This window comes from Pagrus pagrus, assembly GCF_965226575.1.
Source record: "Pagrus pagrus genome assembly, chromosome: 16".
In the NCBI taxonomy this organism is placed as follows: Eukaryota; Metazoa; Chordata; class Actinopteri; order Spariformes; family Sparidae; genus Pagrus; species Pagrus pagrus.
The window spans coordinates 1,739,800-1,752,938 of NC_140200.1; the positions used below are offsets into that span (position 1 = coordinate 1,739,800).

General features: G+C 44.2%; 1 protein-coding gene across 7 annotated transcripts in view; it reads right to left on the minus strand.

The window, feature by feature from the left end:
• Positions 1 to 13,139, minus strand: part of disp1 (dispatched homolog 1) — a 75,332-nt gene that overhangs the window by 41,923 nt on the left and 20,270 nt on the right. For 6 of the 7 annotated variants that reach the window (XM_084377425.1, XM_084377424.1, XM_084377426.1 and 3 more), the window contains exon 3: positions 12,483 to 12,562. The exons of the other annotated variant lie outside the window; for it this stretch is intronic. The gene's annotated coding sequence lies outside the window, so the exon portion shown is untranslated. The remainder of the gene's footprint in view (positions 1 to 12,482; positions 12,563 to 13,139) is intronic. 7 annotated transcript variants of the gene reach the window in all.

The following is a 13,139-nucleotide window of genomic DNA, read 5'->3' on the forward strand; positions in this document are numbered from 1 at the left end:
AACACTGGATTTTTAATTCAGATAAGTAATGCGCAAAAATTACGACGACCAAACTCACTCATAAATGTTCAAGATGACTAAATGTTTTCACAGGTAGGTCAGACACCAGCCGGTCTGTCTGAGCAGCAGCTGAAAGATGTCTTCATGGCTCTGGCTCATGATAATTAACGCACAATATGAATGATGTAAATAGACACGATGGAATCTCGTCTCATTATTGAAATACACTGCAGGGACTGATAACAATTTAGCCTGCGAGGTGTGTCGGGTCCAGACGCAGATCACAGTAAAGCAAGGCAAAGAAGAAAAGGGGAAAATGACAAAACAACTTTAAAACAAAAGAAGGAATGTAGAGAATTCATCTCGACTTTCAGGGTTGGGACTGTGAACTGTCTCTCAGTCGGGGTCATTTATCTGAATTAATTTATCTTTTACGTCTGGGTCTCTGGCTGTGTGTGTGTGTGTGTGTGTGTGTGTGTGTGTGTGTGTGTGTGTGTGTGTGTGTGTGTGTGTGTGTCGGGTCAGGTGTTGAGTGTCAAAGCGAGTACCAGCACAGCGTAATAGAGACGTGGTGGGAAAGCAGCAGGTCTGACACCAGTGGACTTCATGATAAATGTGCTCTTTGACAAATGGACCCTAGAAATAATCTGATATAAGTCCTCGTGTCTGTCTCACACACACACACACACACACAGTGGTTCGATACTGTAGACTGAGTGCAGTAAGGAAGAAGAGACGGACTATATGAAAGAAAAAGAGAGTGGCAGCAGTTTTCTCATTCCTGAACCTTACTTCATGAAATTTCTCTGCTCATCTTCAAAAATAAACAAACCGCAGTGAAACAATATCGGCGCCCCTTTCTCCTCCTGACAGCTCGTCCACTTCACGCAGCATCTGACTCCTCCGCCGCCACCGAGCCTCGACAACCAAAAACAAACCGCACATCAAACAGAAAGCTGATACAGTCCCACGAGGGAAGAAAGGGCCGACAGGTGCCTGTGTGTGCACAGGTGTGTGTGACACAGTGTACGTGTGTGAGGCTGTGTGCAGACGTGCGGGCATGTACGGGTCTGTCGGTGTGATATCCCTCAGCCCTGTCCGTCCGTGCCATCACTCGCACAGGAGACATTAACTGTGGACACATGAGGGTATGTTTGTCCTCGGCAGGCATGTACATGAACACCTCATTGGACCAAAGGTCTTTTTGCCATTTTTCTTCTCTTTCTTCTGTGAGAAAACAAGCTGTTATTATTATGAGTCAAATGGTGGGTACAGCATTTTGGCACAGGGAAGCCGGGTGCCAGAGAGGAACAGTAATGCTCAAAAAATGAAAATAAGTGGAAAGTTGTCTGGTTTCCTTTCACCAATGCTGACTTTATTAGCTGTCTGTATACGTCCATAAATATTTATAAACAGTGTAAAATTGCTGTAAAAGCAGACGAGGGGGGAAAAAACTCCACACCCTGAAATGACTGGGGCCCAGTCTCAGTCTGGCATTAATCTTAGAGTCATTAAAAATGAGGGGGAAATTATTAGTGACAGGCTTATGGAATTACATCATGCTCAGGGTCAATGGGCCTCCCCCACAAGGAATAATAATGGGAGGACCAGAGGTACACCAACGGTATCTGTAGCTGTGGGATTGTTGTGGATCCAGCACTGCCAAGTCTTGAATTGGCTGAAATCGAAATCGGTGTGTTTCACAGCTAACACGGCAACAAAAAATGAGTCCTGCCTGTGGCCGCAGGATAACTCACCTCGTGAAGCACTGCCTGCGAGTGGGTCACATCATCACATGGAGATTTGTGAGGGGGAGTTTTTGTATGTTTGTTTTATGTGATAAATGATCTGCCTGATAATGGAAAATGTACATTATGGTTCTCGGCAGATAAAGACATTTTAGCCGATAAATAGAACCGATAATAATACAAAGCCAAACTGCTTTAAGAAGAACAGGAAGGACGATGCCGATGTCGCGTTCATGACGTAGAGCTGCTGCACCTGTGCAGAGCCACGCAATGTAGAGCCACGCAATGTAGACCCGAGCCACACATGTCGTCTCTGGCGTGGCCGTTGTTTTTTTAAGTTCAGAAGAAGACGAGATCTTAACACAATAAATCTTCCATCATCCATCTTTGCCTGCTACATCTGAGCCTGTTTACCCTCAGGGGTCCATAAACTACAGGTTATGAACTTATTTTTAAAAAACTAAAATGTGAAATTATTATCGGCATCGGCAGTGAGAAGCAGGTAATTATCGGTTATCGGTATCGGCTGAAAAAATCCACATCGTGCGTCCCTAAAACAAACGTCCTTCCAATCTGATCTCTAAATGCTCAACCATCTGTCAACACTGTCATTGATGTTTTCCATATTGTGCTTAAATGCTTCACTTTTATTCACAATGTGCCAAGACCATTTTACCAATGCATTTGTTAATTTCCGATTTTCCATTCGTGCTAAATTGTTAGTACCGTCTCCATAGCAACCTGTAACTTTTCAAGCCGATGGGGAAGAATGATTCTCACATGTCCTCCCCGGATTAATCAAGTCTGTGCCTGCACTGACTCAATACAGATTGCTTCATGCATCTTTTGATTTAGGGCACATCTTCTTCCTTTTATATAGCGAGGCTTCAGGTTTTAGTGGAGCCAGAGCTTGAGTTGCTTTTGTTGTGTCGAAATTATTTCTGGTGTCATTCCTTCAAGCATGCCTTGCAAACTTTCATGGAGGATACACCTCCGGTCAAAAGACTGTCGCTGCATTGTTTCCCATACGTACTTGAGCAGCCTGCCCAAGTAAACTAAGAGCCGCCAAGGAAGATACAATTCTCTCTGTGTACTTGTATTGTTCACCAAAGCAGGGTCCATCCATCTGCCCGCCTCTGCAGCAGTCACCAGGCCTTCAGGCCGTTAATGTCACTCGGAGAGCGGTGGCACGTGATGCAGGGAACAATGACCCTCTTCAGCAGCGTCTGTTTCCATGCAGCTACAGCCAGGACCTCTCTTCAACACGTGGCTATTAATTGTAATGTACTGTGGCGCAATCTAATAGACACTAATCATACTCCAGAGGAGAGGACGGACAGAGAGAAACTCAAGGGCAGGGAAAAGAGACAGTCCATCAAATAAAGAGTTTGCATTATAGCTACTATGTGTTTGTTGTTTATCAAGCAAAATGCTCAAAGCGACAAACTGTTTCATGTGCAATCTGAATAATGGTATGATCAGTGATAAGAAATTCATCCAAGAGAGCAAACAAGTGGGTAAATCCATATAAAGCTTAAGGTTTCACCAACGATATTATAATTTAGTCCTGAAGGGAGCATACATGTCTGAACCAGATTTCATGAAAATCAAATCTAAGACATATTTCACTCATAACCACAATATCAACTTCATGGTGGTGGTAGAGGAAAAGTCAGAGGATCACCAAAGTCGTAGGGGCGAATCATCTGGGCATCATGAATGTCTGTACAAAATCTTGTACCAATCCATCCTGTAGAAGTTACAATATTACTATGGATAAGTGAACACTTTGACCTGCTGGTGGCAGCACATGAAGAGTCAGGGGACAACAAAGGTCTTCAGGATTCGTCCTCTGGGCACCAACAATGTCTGAACCAAAGTTCATGGAAATCCACACAATGCTTGTTTAAATGTTTCAGTCTTGACCAAAGTGGTGGACTGACTGATCAACCAACATATCCATCCCTACAGCCACATGAGTAGTGTGGTTGAAGACCCAACACTGTGTAAGAACTGTAACACCAACTACAGCAGCGAGCATACTACATGTAAACCCTCTTACAAAGAAATCTACGTCACGTGGACTCGAGCAGACCCTCCCATGGCCACGACAGGTTGTGGAAAGTATGATTTCAGTACAGTCATGGTGATGTACTCTAACAACTAACTTCAGGAATGTATCGCTCCACAATATTCAAAGGCTCCATCTTAATCTTCCTGCAACCCATCTTTAGGCCCCGGCCGACACCAGCGTTGCCTACAGGCCTTGCATGAGCTCTGGTCAAAGTCTCTTTCTCCTCTGAGCCTGCCATTGTTGTGGGGGCTGATAAATATTTACTCTTCCCAGCTTGGCAGGGAAATGAGTGGGAGGGGAGAGGGACCCATTGTGACAGAGGGGTCAGAGACACTGACAAGCCAGCAGGGTCCTTCCTACCCCACTGGCACCTAAAACCCCAATACACTCTTGGCTCTGCACTGGGACAGATCCGCTGCCAGCGATGGTTAGAGCCGGGACGTTTGTCTGCGTGGGTGTGTGATGGAGGTGGAGAAACAGAAGAGAGAGGGGATGGGGTAAAAGAGACGGAGACCGGCAGACAGTCAAGAAGACGACCACAGAAAGAGCCATGAAAAAAAGAGAGCGCTTTTGAAAAGGAGAGTGGAGAAGGTTCCCCTTTGAGAGCTGTTTACATGACAGACCACCAGCGGAACTGACGAGACAATAGAGCAAAGAGGATCCACAACACCAGACAATGCTGCCTAAAAGAAAAGAGGCACTAGTGTTATGAATACACACATCCCTGCAGGCTCCATCTCCCTACTTACCCACTTCTCCACAAAGGAAACCCAATAGGTTTTTTTTTTTTTCCGAGGCAGAACAAAACAGAGCTTTTCAGGGGCAGCCAAATTCAAATTGTCTTTGTCAAACCAACAGTATTTGTTTCCTTATTAAATAAAAGAAAATAGAGTTGCTGCTGGTGGAGAGCTGTGGGAAATCCAGTGAGAAACAACATTAGTAAGTCCTCACTCGCCTGAGCTTCAGGGTCAAACTTACAGACCTTATTCAGACCTACCAACCCCCACAAGCGTCCTCACCATCTCCAGCAGAACAATATTAAAGTTCCCAACTACAAGTCAGTGAGGAGGAAAAGGAAACTTCAATCACAGGCTAAAAAAAAATCCATGTGTTTGGATATCTGTTACTGTAGAAACAATATTTCATGTACACACTTACACATACTATACAGCAGGTCAGCCAGGTGTCAAACACAGATGTATAGGCTGGGCTTCCTACTACTGTGATCAAGGCCAGTCTTTCTCTGACAAAACCTCAGCACCTACAACAATAAACAGAGCTCAGATTTGCATTGATCTGAAGCTGCGTGTCCGTGCCTTTCCTTCATTTATCATTTCCTCTCCGGTTCCCTGGTTATAAGATCTGTTTCCCGTCTGGGAAAGACTTGGAAATGAACAGTCGGTTAATTCAAAGCAAACGTTTCTCAGACGACGGGCTGAATTATACATGAGCCTGGTAAAACTACATAGAGTGGATCTATGAGCGGACACAGAGCAGCAGAAACTACACCATACAGAGTGACAGTTAGAGATTTAGGTTTTTGCTGACCTCAGGTGGAGGGAGGGTGTTTATGAGCTACACTGTCAAATACAATTTTTATACCAAAATTAGCATCTATATGTGGGGTTTTTGTACAGTTTTGCTCCATCGTCCGGCGACACCCACCGGTTACGTTTTGAGTGCAGCACGGTGCAGCACCGCCAGACAGTTTGAGTAACAAGACCGAGGGGCTCCCGTGGTAATTACAGAATAAAGTGCGATTGCAATTATACATGCATGTTGGATTTGTCTATTTTTTTGGACAAATCTTTTGGAAGCCAGGTCAAGCATTGGGCTCTTTTTTATGTTCCTCAAGCAGTTTTTCGGCTGTATCAGTGCATATTGTCCCAGTAGGGGGGCCACTACCATCCCTGCTAATCATCGCAATGACGAGGCTTGGTCCACAACAGTGTTTGGATGGGTGATGTGTTTCAAGTGGCATCCACATGACGACATTTAACCTAAGGAGACCAGTGAGGAGGCACACCTTTAGCCAGCATGCCAACGCTCGCAGCCAGTGGATCATTAAAGTCAGTTGGATGCATCCACTGGGGACACGAGTCTATCTATGTAATAGTTGTTGAGATATTTCACACTGGACCAAAGTGACCAAACAAATCAACAGTCCAAAATGGCCATTTTTTTTTCATTCATTTTTATAAGTCACAACTCAGTGCTGGCAGTTAAGGAGCCATGGACGACAGCCAAAATACAGTAAAATCAGGTGACAGTGAGCCTAGAGAGGTTGTTAAACCTGCCCGTATCTTTCCCTGCAGCCGGAGCACTGGTATCATGCCAAAGTGTGCATTAATGTGTATCACAGAGCCATTATGGTGCATAATAACCCTCTGCAAAAAACTTGGCTGGATACAACATCTTGTATGAGTACTTATTTTTCACATGAGCTACATAAAGTACTGTGCCGTAGATTCACTGAAAGGATTAGATAAATATGTTGGGTAAAAGCAATAATGTCCATTTCAAGTTTAAAATATTTGGAAAACTAAGACTGTGAGTTTTAAAAGCATCTGTTCTTGATCACTAACCAAGACTTTATTCAAATATTCCAAAGTTTTTCAACATTAGCCATTCCTCCATCACATTAGTCCCCTGTTATTAACGTGTGGTTTCATTACACCAAGCAAGGTAATCATAAATCCAACTGTGGACGTTTATCAAGTTAAATCATATTTTGGCTGGAGAGCCGCCTAAGTGAGCTTATGCACTGATGTCATTTCATTACACCTGTGTCTTGTTATATCGAGGAGTGGTGTTTTCCTAACGCCTCCCCATCACATCAAGAAACACAACAGATTATTAAAATCAACAAATCATAAACTTTAATGAAGACATCATCCCGAGCCATCACAGCTGAAGCTTCTAATGAAGCGAAAAACATGCGATTGTCTGCCAACATGAGGTTATTGGACATGAAAAGGCCGCTGGAGGCGTCTTCAGACAGACATACTGTAGCATAGATAAACATCCTCTAACCATTCATTAGACTAATAAAGCCTGCTGGATAACCTGAGGCCTTGGATGATGGAGCAGCAGTCATTTACAACTCTGCACGATCAAAGTTAAGCAGGCTGTGTTTGGTGTGCAGTATGTTGGAGGGGGAGGCACAATGAGCTGGCAGCCAGGATCAACCCAAGTGTACAGTCAGCCTAGTAATCAAGGGTTCCCAGGCACGAGACAGTCAACACAGCTGCTAGCGGAGAACAGGGAGGGAGGATCAGTTGCTGGTTACTGGCAGACTTGTTTTAGTCGGCAAGCGAAGAAACATTTGGATAAATCACAAAATGCTTTTTACGTTCCCTCCGGCTCGGTTGGCAAATTGTACGTGCATTGTTCAGTGATCCATCTGAGAGTGGTTTGGTGATGGACGGATTCTTCATCTAGTGAAAATTACATAATTAAAGTAACTATAACATTAAGAAAGGTGGCAGGTTACGTACTGCCTATACAGTGGAAGCAAGCTGCCTCATCCAAAATAGGGACCACCCTAGAAATGTATTGCAACAGAAAATTAGCATATGTACGATATCAGCATTTATGACACGTGAGTAAGATCTTCCTTCCATTTCGTAACTGAACTGATTACAAAACAAGATGTCTCAGATGTGTCTGACTTATCTCAGCATGCTACAATGATTTTTCTAACACACTGTAAGCACGCTTTGTGATACTTTATCAGAGCAGCACATCACAATATCAGGGAAAAAATGTTGGAAACAAGTTGAAACAAAATAAAAGCCAGTCACTTTATCCGTTACAATCAGGAAACACAAGTCCCACAAGTGCAAGCAGCGCTGTCGATGAAACACCGGGCTGAAGTTACAGTAGTTTGATAAGCAACAGCCAATAATTGGGTTTTTGAGGCCCATAAAATAATATTTGAGTTGGTAAGATACCAATATACTGGCCTATTTGTTCTCTGGTTTGTTTTACATATACTGATCTAAATCTGGTTATTAAAGTATTAAGATTCATATCGATATGTACTGAGTGCAACATTCATATTATCTAGTGTGCGGACTCCAACTTTTTTTTTTTTACTTTTACTTCTGTGCAGCACCAACTGTTTTGGATGTGTGCACTGCTGATAACTTTTCACAGTTAAAAAAACAAACCAAAAACACCACAGATGCTGATATAATTACGAAAACCAGCCCCAAGTTGGCTGCGATGATGGGATCATCTTGCTTCGGATACCACTGATAAATGAAACATGATCCAGGAAGTGTAGTTTGATTAATAGATCCATGACGCTTAAAAGGTTTATCAGAAGCCAAAACACTGTAGCCTGGTTTACAATACTACGAGACAGGATTTCACAACTTACAGCGGCAACTATTTTATCTTCTGTCACAATGATTGAAAAATAAAAAGTAGCAGGCACCTCTTTGAATGCCCGCCGCAGCGCTTTGTATTGACGTTGTATGGCGCCAGCTGAGCTAGGTTTTGTGTTATCAGACAACACTGCGTTGTTTTTGCCGCAGCCTGATGCGTTGGTTATCCTGTCGCATCTTTCTGCAATACATTAAAGCCAACATTGACGAGAACACTGTAGGGTCTAACCCGCCCGCTGAATGAGTCACTGTGACTGAAAAGAAACATTTTACATTGCACTGATTAAAGTTCATTATTCCACCAATATCTGCATAATGTTGATGATCGCATTATTTTTAGCTCTTCTATCAACTACCTCAAGTTACTTCCCTCATGCAACCACCACTATGTTAATCACTGTAATTTTGGTCTACTTGACTATGACCACAATTTCCTGTTGGAAATGATGACACTGAAATGGGAGAACACATGCAGAGGAAAAGTTGATTTAAAATGTACTGAGAGTCTAAACGAAGCCAAGAACTGTTGAGCACCACATCAACAAAAAAATGTAATAGTTAACCGTTATTATTTGCGCAGAGTTCCTCTCTCTGACCTGGCTTCAGCAGAGTTAGCCCCGCACTAAGGTCAGTGTTTACTTCCTTTAGGGCTCTCAGGACCTTTTCAAAGACGGTGAAGTCTATTAGAGGGAGAGTCCAAGCAGCTGCAGGCAGAACAGGCTGGGCCGGCCAGTTCTGTAGCCTCCAGCAGAATCAACAACAGACGCTGTCCATGTTACAAAGCAGCCACAGCTGCTCCTTTTAGCTGCTCTCCAAATTCACCCATGATTATACACACACACAATGATCACACACAATAATAAATGAATCCAGGCACGCACACATTACGCAGTTGAGCCTTCACTCATGTGCATACACGCATGCATGAAAAGGTGAGCAAACAGGAATACAACCACAAACATATCCACATACACTGAATACATCTATTTTACGCATTGTTGCCCACACACACATCAGTGTGTGTTCCTTACACCTCAACATGACAAGGCAGCCAATCTGAAGGAATGAGGAGGGAGGACAGCCCGGCGTCCAACGCGAACCTGCTGAGCCTCTGAGCAGAGAGCTGTTGGCTGACTGACGCGGCCCTGAAAGGCTTTCAGCAGGTCAGGGCAAAGAGAACCAGAGAGACATATTGAGTGAGTGTGAGAGAGAAATGTGTCTGAAACCAAGTCAAAAGCGATTGGGTTAGTGAGAGAAGTGTGTGTGTGCTGCTGATTACCTGAGCGTGCACTGCTGCCTGAGTTTGGATTTATACTTTAACATGAAGTCATGTGTTGGAGGAGGCGAAGGGACACAGCTCACCCTGAACTGTTAGTACTATTTTTCTTGGTGGGGATAATTTGTGAACAGTCGTACACCCCCACACACTGCTATTACCATAAATCATCCAACAAACATGTTTTCAGAGTAAAATAATATATATAAGAACACATAATCAATAGAAAGTGCTTGCTGAGAGACGTATGATTTCCTGATACAAGCCATTTCTTTCCAAGTATGAATCCATCTCAAAGGCCTGTGGAGGCACTGCGAGCCATGAGCCGTAGGTAAACACATTTACCTTGCTCACTGACCCAGCTGTAGCAAGGTGGAGAACAAACATCCTCACCTTTTACCGGAGGCTTGTCTGAACTTGCCAGACGGAGGCACGGGGGAAAGGAAGAGAACCAGGAACGGCTGCTTCGCCGCTCGGTTCTCCACTCTGCTGCATGTTTTCTTTATTAGGCTGCTTGTGATCAAGGGGCAACGATTAAGGGATACTGACTTCCGTCGGCTAAGTTAGTCTCTACAGTGCTGAGCCAAGGGGCGGGATGATTTCATGATGGCTTTGTGATAACTGCGTTCTTCAAAGGCTTACTGACATTTCAACATCAAACGGCAACATCAAAATCATGACCGTCTTCAGCAAAAAATGACGATAGTAAATAAAAGCATTCAGAAGCCCTGTGCCCTGGGTTAGACCCACTGAGGAAGAACCTGTGTTTGTGTCACATGGTCAAGGGCACCGACTGGAGAATTAACCTAATGTAGATGCTTTGATGTCATCTCAATGTGAAGTCTATGGGCTGAGTGGAAACTTGTGGTCGGGACCCACGAAAGAAACCCTTCTGCACACATTCAGTGGGCCACAGGTGAGCAATTCTTATTGGACAACATAGGTGCCAATCTTTGGGTTCAGAATCTAGTTCTTATCATAGATATATCAGTAAAATGAACAATAAAGCAGGGAATGCTTTCGGGCGTGGCTGGTTCACGGCATGTCATCAGGTTCATAGTGAGATCCAATCAGGATATCCTCCCCAGCTCCACCCTCTCATCCAAATATGGTCACTTCTGGCTCCGAAAGAACAAGATGGTGATGGAATAATACCAAACTCGAGGCTTCAAGATTGGTAGTCTTCATCATCCATCATCCATCAAATACATAAATCAAAACCAACATAAAACCAATTCTTTAGCTCTAAATGTGAATCATTAAAGTCCGTGTAAAGCAAATTCAGCCATTTTCTTCTAAACACATTAAATAGGTTATAAATGTATTTCCTTAAAACATGTAAAAAGCCATTCAGCCATTTATAATTTAGTTATGGAGCTAGGCTGCCAAACTGTATTTCAACATTTCTGTGTTCAGGATTTAATGGGCGGGTCAGAAATCATAGCCGCGTTACGTAACGCGGCTATGATTAGCATAAACCCCGCCCTGCTGCGGAAGCGGTATAAGTACGTTCAGTGCATTAGCTTCGGTGGTTTTCCGCTAGCTCTCGAGTCTCGGATAGCATCGCTTATGCTAGTCTGCAGCTAGCTAACCAGTCATGTCTCCTCCACGTAGCTCATGCATCTTTCCTGGATGCCACAGTTTGCAGGCCAGGGTAACGGCTCAGTTAGCCTATTTAAGTCTCCTACCGAGACAACTAAGGAAATGGTGGATCGATGTTGTCAAGAGGAGCTACTGTGGAGAGTTCAAAATCACCACCAACACCAGTCTCTGCAGTGTCCACATTACCCCCGATAGTTACAGCACGGCCACCGGCATTACGTGCCCGCCAGAGAGAGAGCACCTGCTGTCGGTGGCGGGCACGTAATGCCGGTGGCCGTGATGGTAGCAGCCGCTGTCGGCGGACGGAGAGGATGTGCCCGCCACCGATCCTCTCTGTCCCGCTGACAGCAGGTGCTCTCATCTCCGGTGGCGGGCACATAATGCCGGTGGCCGGCACATAATGCCGGTGGCCGTGATGGTAGCAGCCGCTTTCGGCGGGACGGGAGGATGCAAGCCGGGGACGGAGAAGATCGATGGCGGGCACATAGTGGTGCCCGCCACCGATCCTCTCTGTCCCGCCGAAAGTAGGTGCTCTCATCTCCGCCACCGGCATTACGTGCCCGCCAGTGTAAGTGTGTGCTTATGTTATAAATATTGTATTCGTTTAATTAAATGCATTTTGCTGAAGGTGCAAATCCTGAAAGTGATTTTACATCGTGCCCATGTAATGTTAGCAAATGTTATTGCATTTAATCATGACATGATTTGGCCTGATTCCCTGAGCGAGTCCATCTGACAGCACAATGATAATCCACAGGTAATATTTTATGTGCACCAATATAGCTATGACAAGGAATTATATGTAGACTGGGGTTTAAATTACTGGGAAATAAATTACCATTCTGATGGAGCCTGTGAGGAACGAGGCTGAGCACTATCAGTGTCGGACTCAGAGTCAGGTTCTGGCTCTGATGGCTCAAACAGGTAGTGCTGGGTCCTTCAGACGATGCTGCTAGCACTAGCTTCCATTGTTGCTAGGCTACGTCCTCGTGCAGTACACAGAGGGCTCCCCTCCCGCGGTGGGCGTGGTTCCAGTGCCTCTAACTGACACGCCCCCAGCGTTTCACACCAGAGAGAAGTGCTTGTTTTTCCATGATTTTGAGACCTAATTTTATATACTTAGCAATTTTTTTAATCTTTCAAATTTGGCTCAGTGGTCAATGATACATGTAACTGTGGTGTGACAAACTCATAACACATTTTTTTTGCTGCTTTACACGCACTTTAAATAGCATTTTTTATGTCGACGGAGAGATGTGTTCATTGAACTGCACCAACGAATGGCAGCAGCTCAGACTGAATTGGATTGTGTGAACAAATGTACTGTGTGATGTTTTGCTTTGCTCAGAGACTAGACACCTGATGTCTGAACACAGTATGACATGTCTTACCTGTAGGATGACAAAGGACCATGCTCTGCATCTATTCATGCGTTCAGACTCTCAAAACTCCTCACAGAAAACAGGTAAACCTGTAAAGAGATACAAAGATAACATTCATCCGTCACTGGGATTTTTCAGGGCAGAGCAGAATCATAATTAGGATCAGGACTGGGACTTTGACCAACTTTAAAAAAAGAAAGTTCCCTGGAGAAGCAGCAAGAATGCTAAAAGCAAGACTTCGACAATGGGTGCATCTGTGTTCTTAAGAGGGGAAAAAAAAAACCTATTGCTAATTTTCCATGAAAATCCTTTGGAAATTAGCAACTCAAAACTTTCCAGCCACAGAGACTAGTCTCCAAAACAAGTGATGGACGAGAAACTGTTTTAATTGGCAGAAGTGAGGAGAAAGACTGAGAATGTGTTCACTAAGTTGTCAAGAGACCTCAGAGCCTGGTGGCTGCAATGCACAGACACAGAGCAACAAAAAACACAAAGACACACACACACACACACTAAACCTGTTAGTCTTTTTCCTCTACCACTCTATTTAAACACACCGACCCTCCGACTGAAAGGTCACACCTCTGCTGGGTCCGCTCAGCCCGTTAATAAGGTCTGAGGAGGTCACTTAATGGTGACGATTACACACACTGACCGAACACTCAC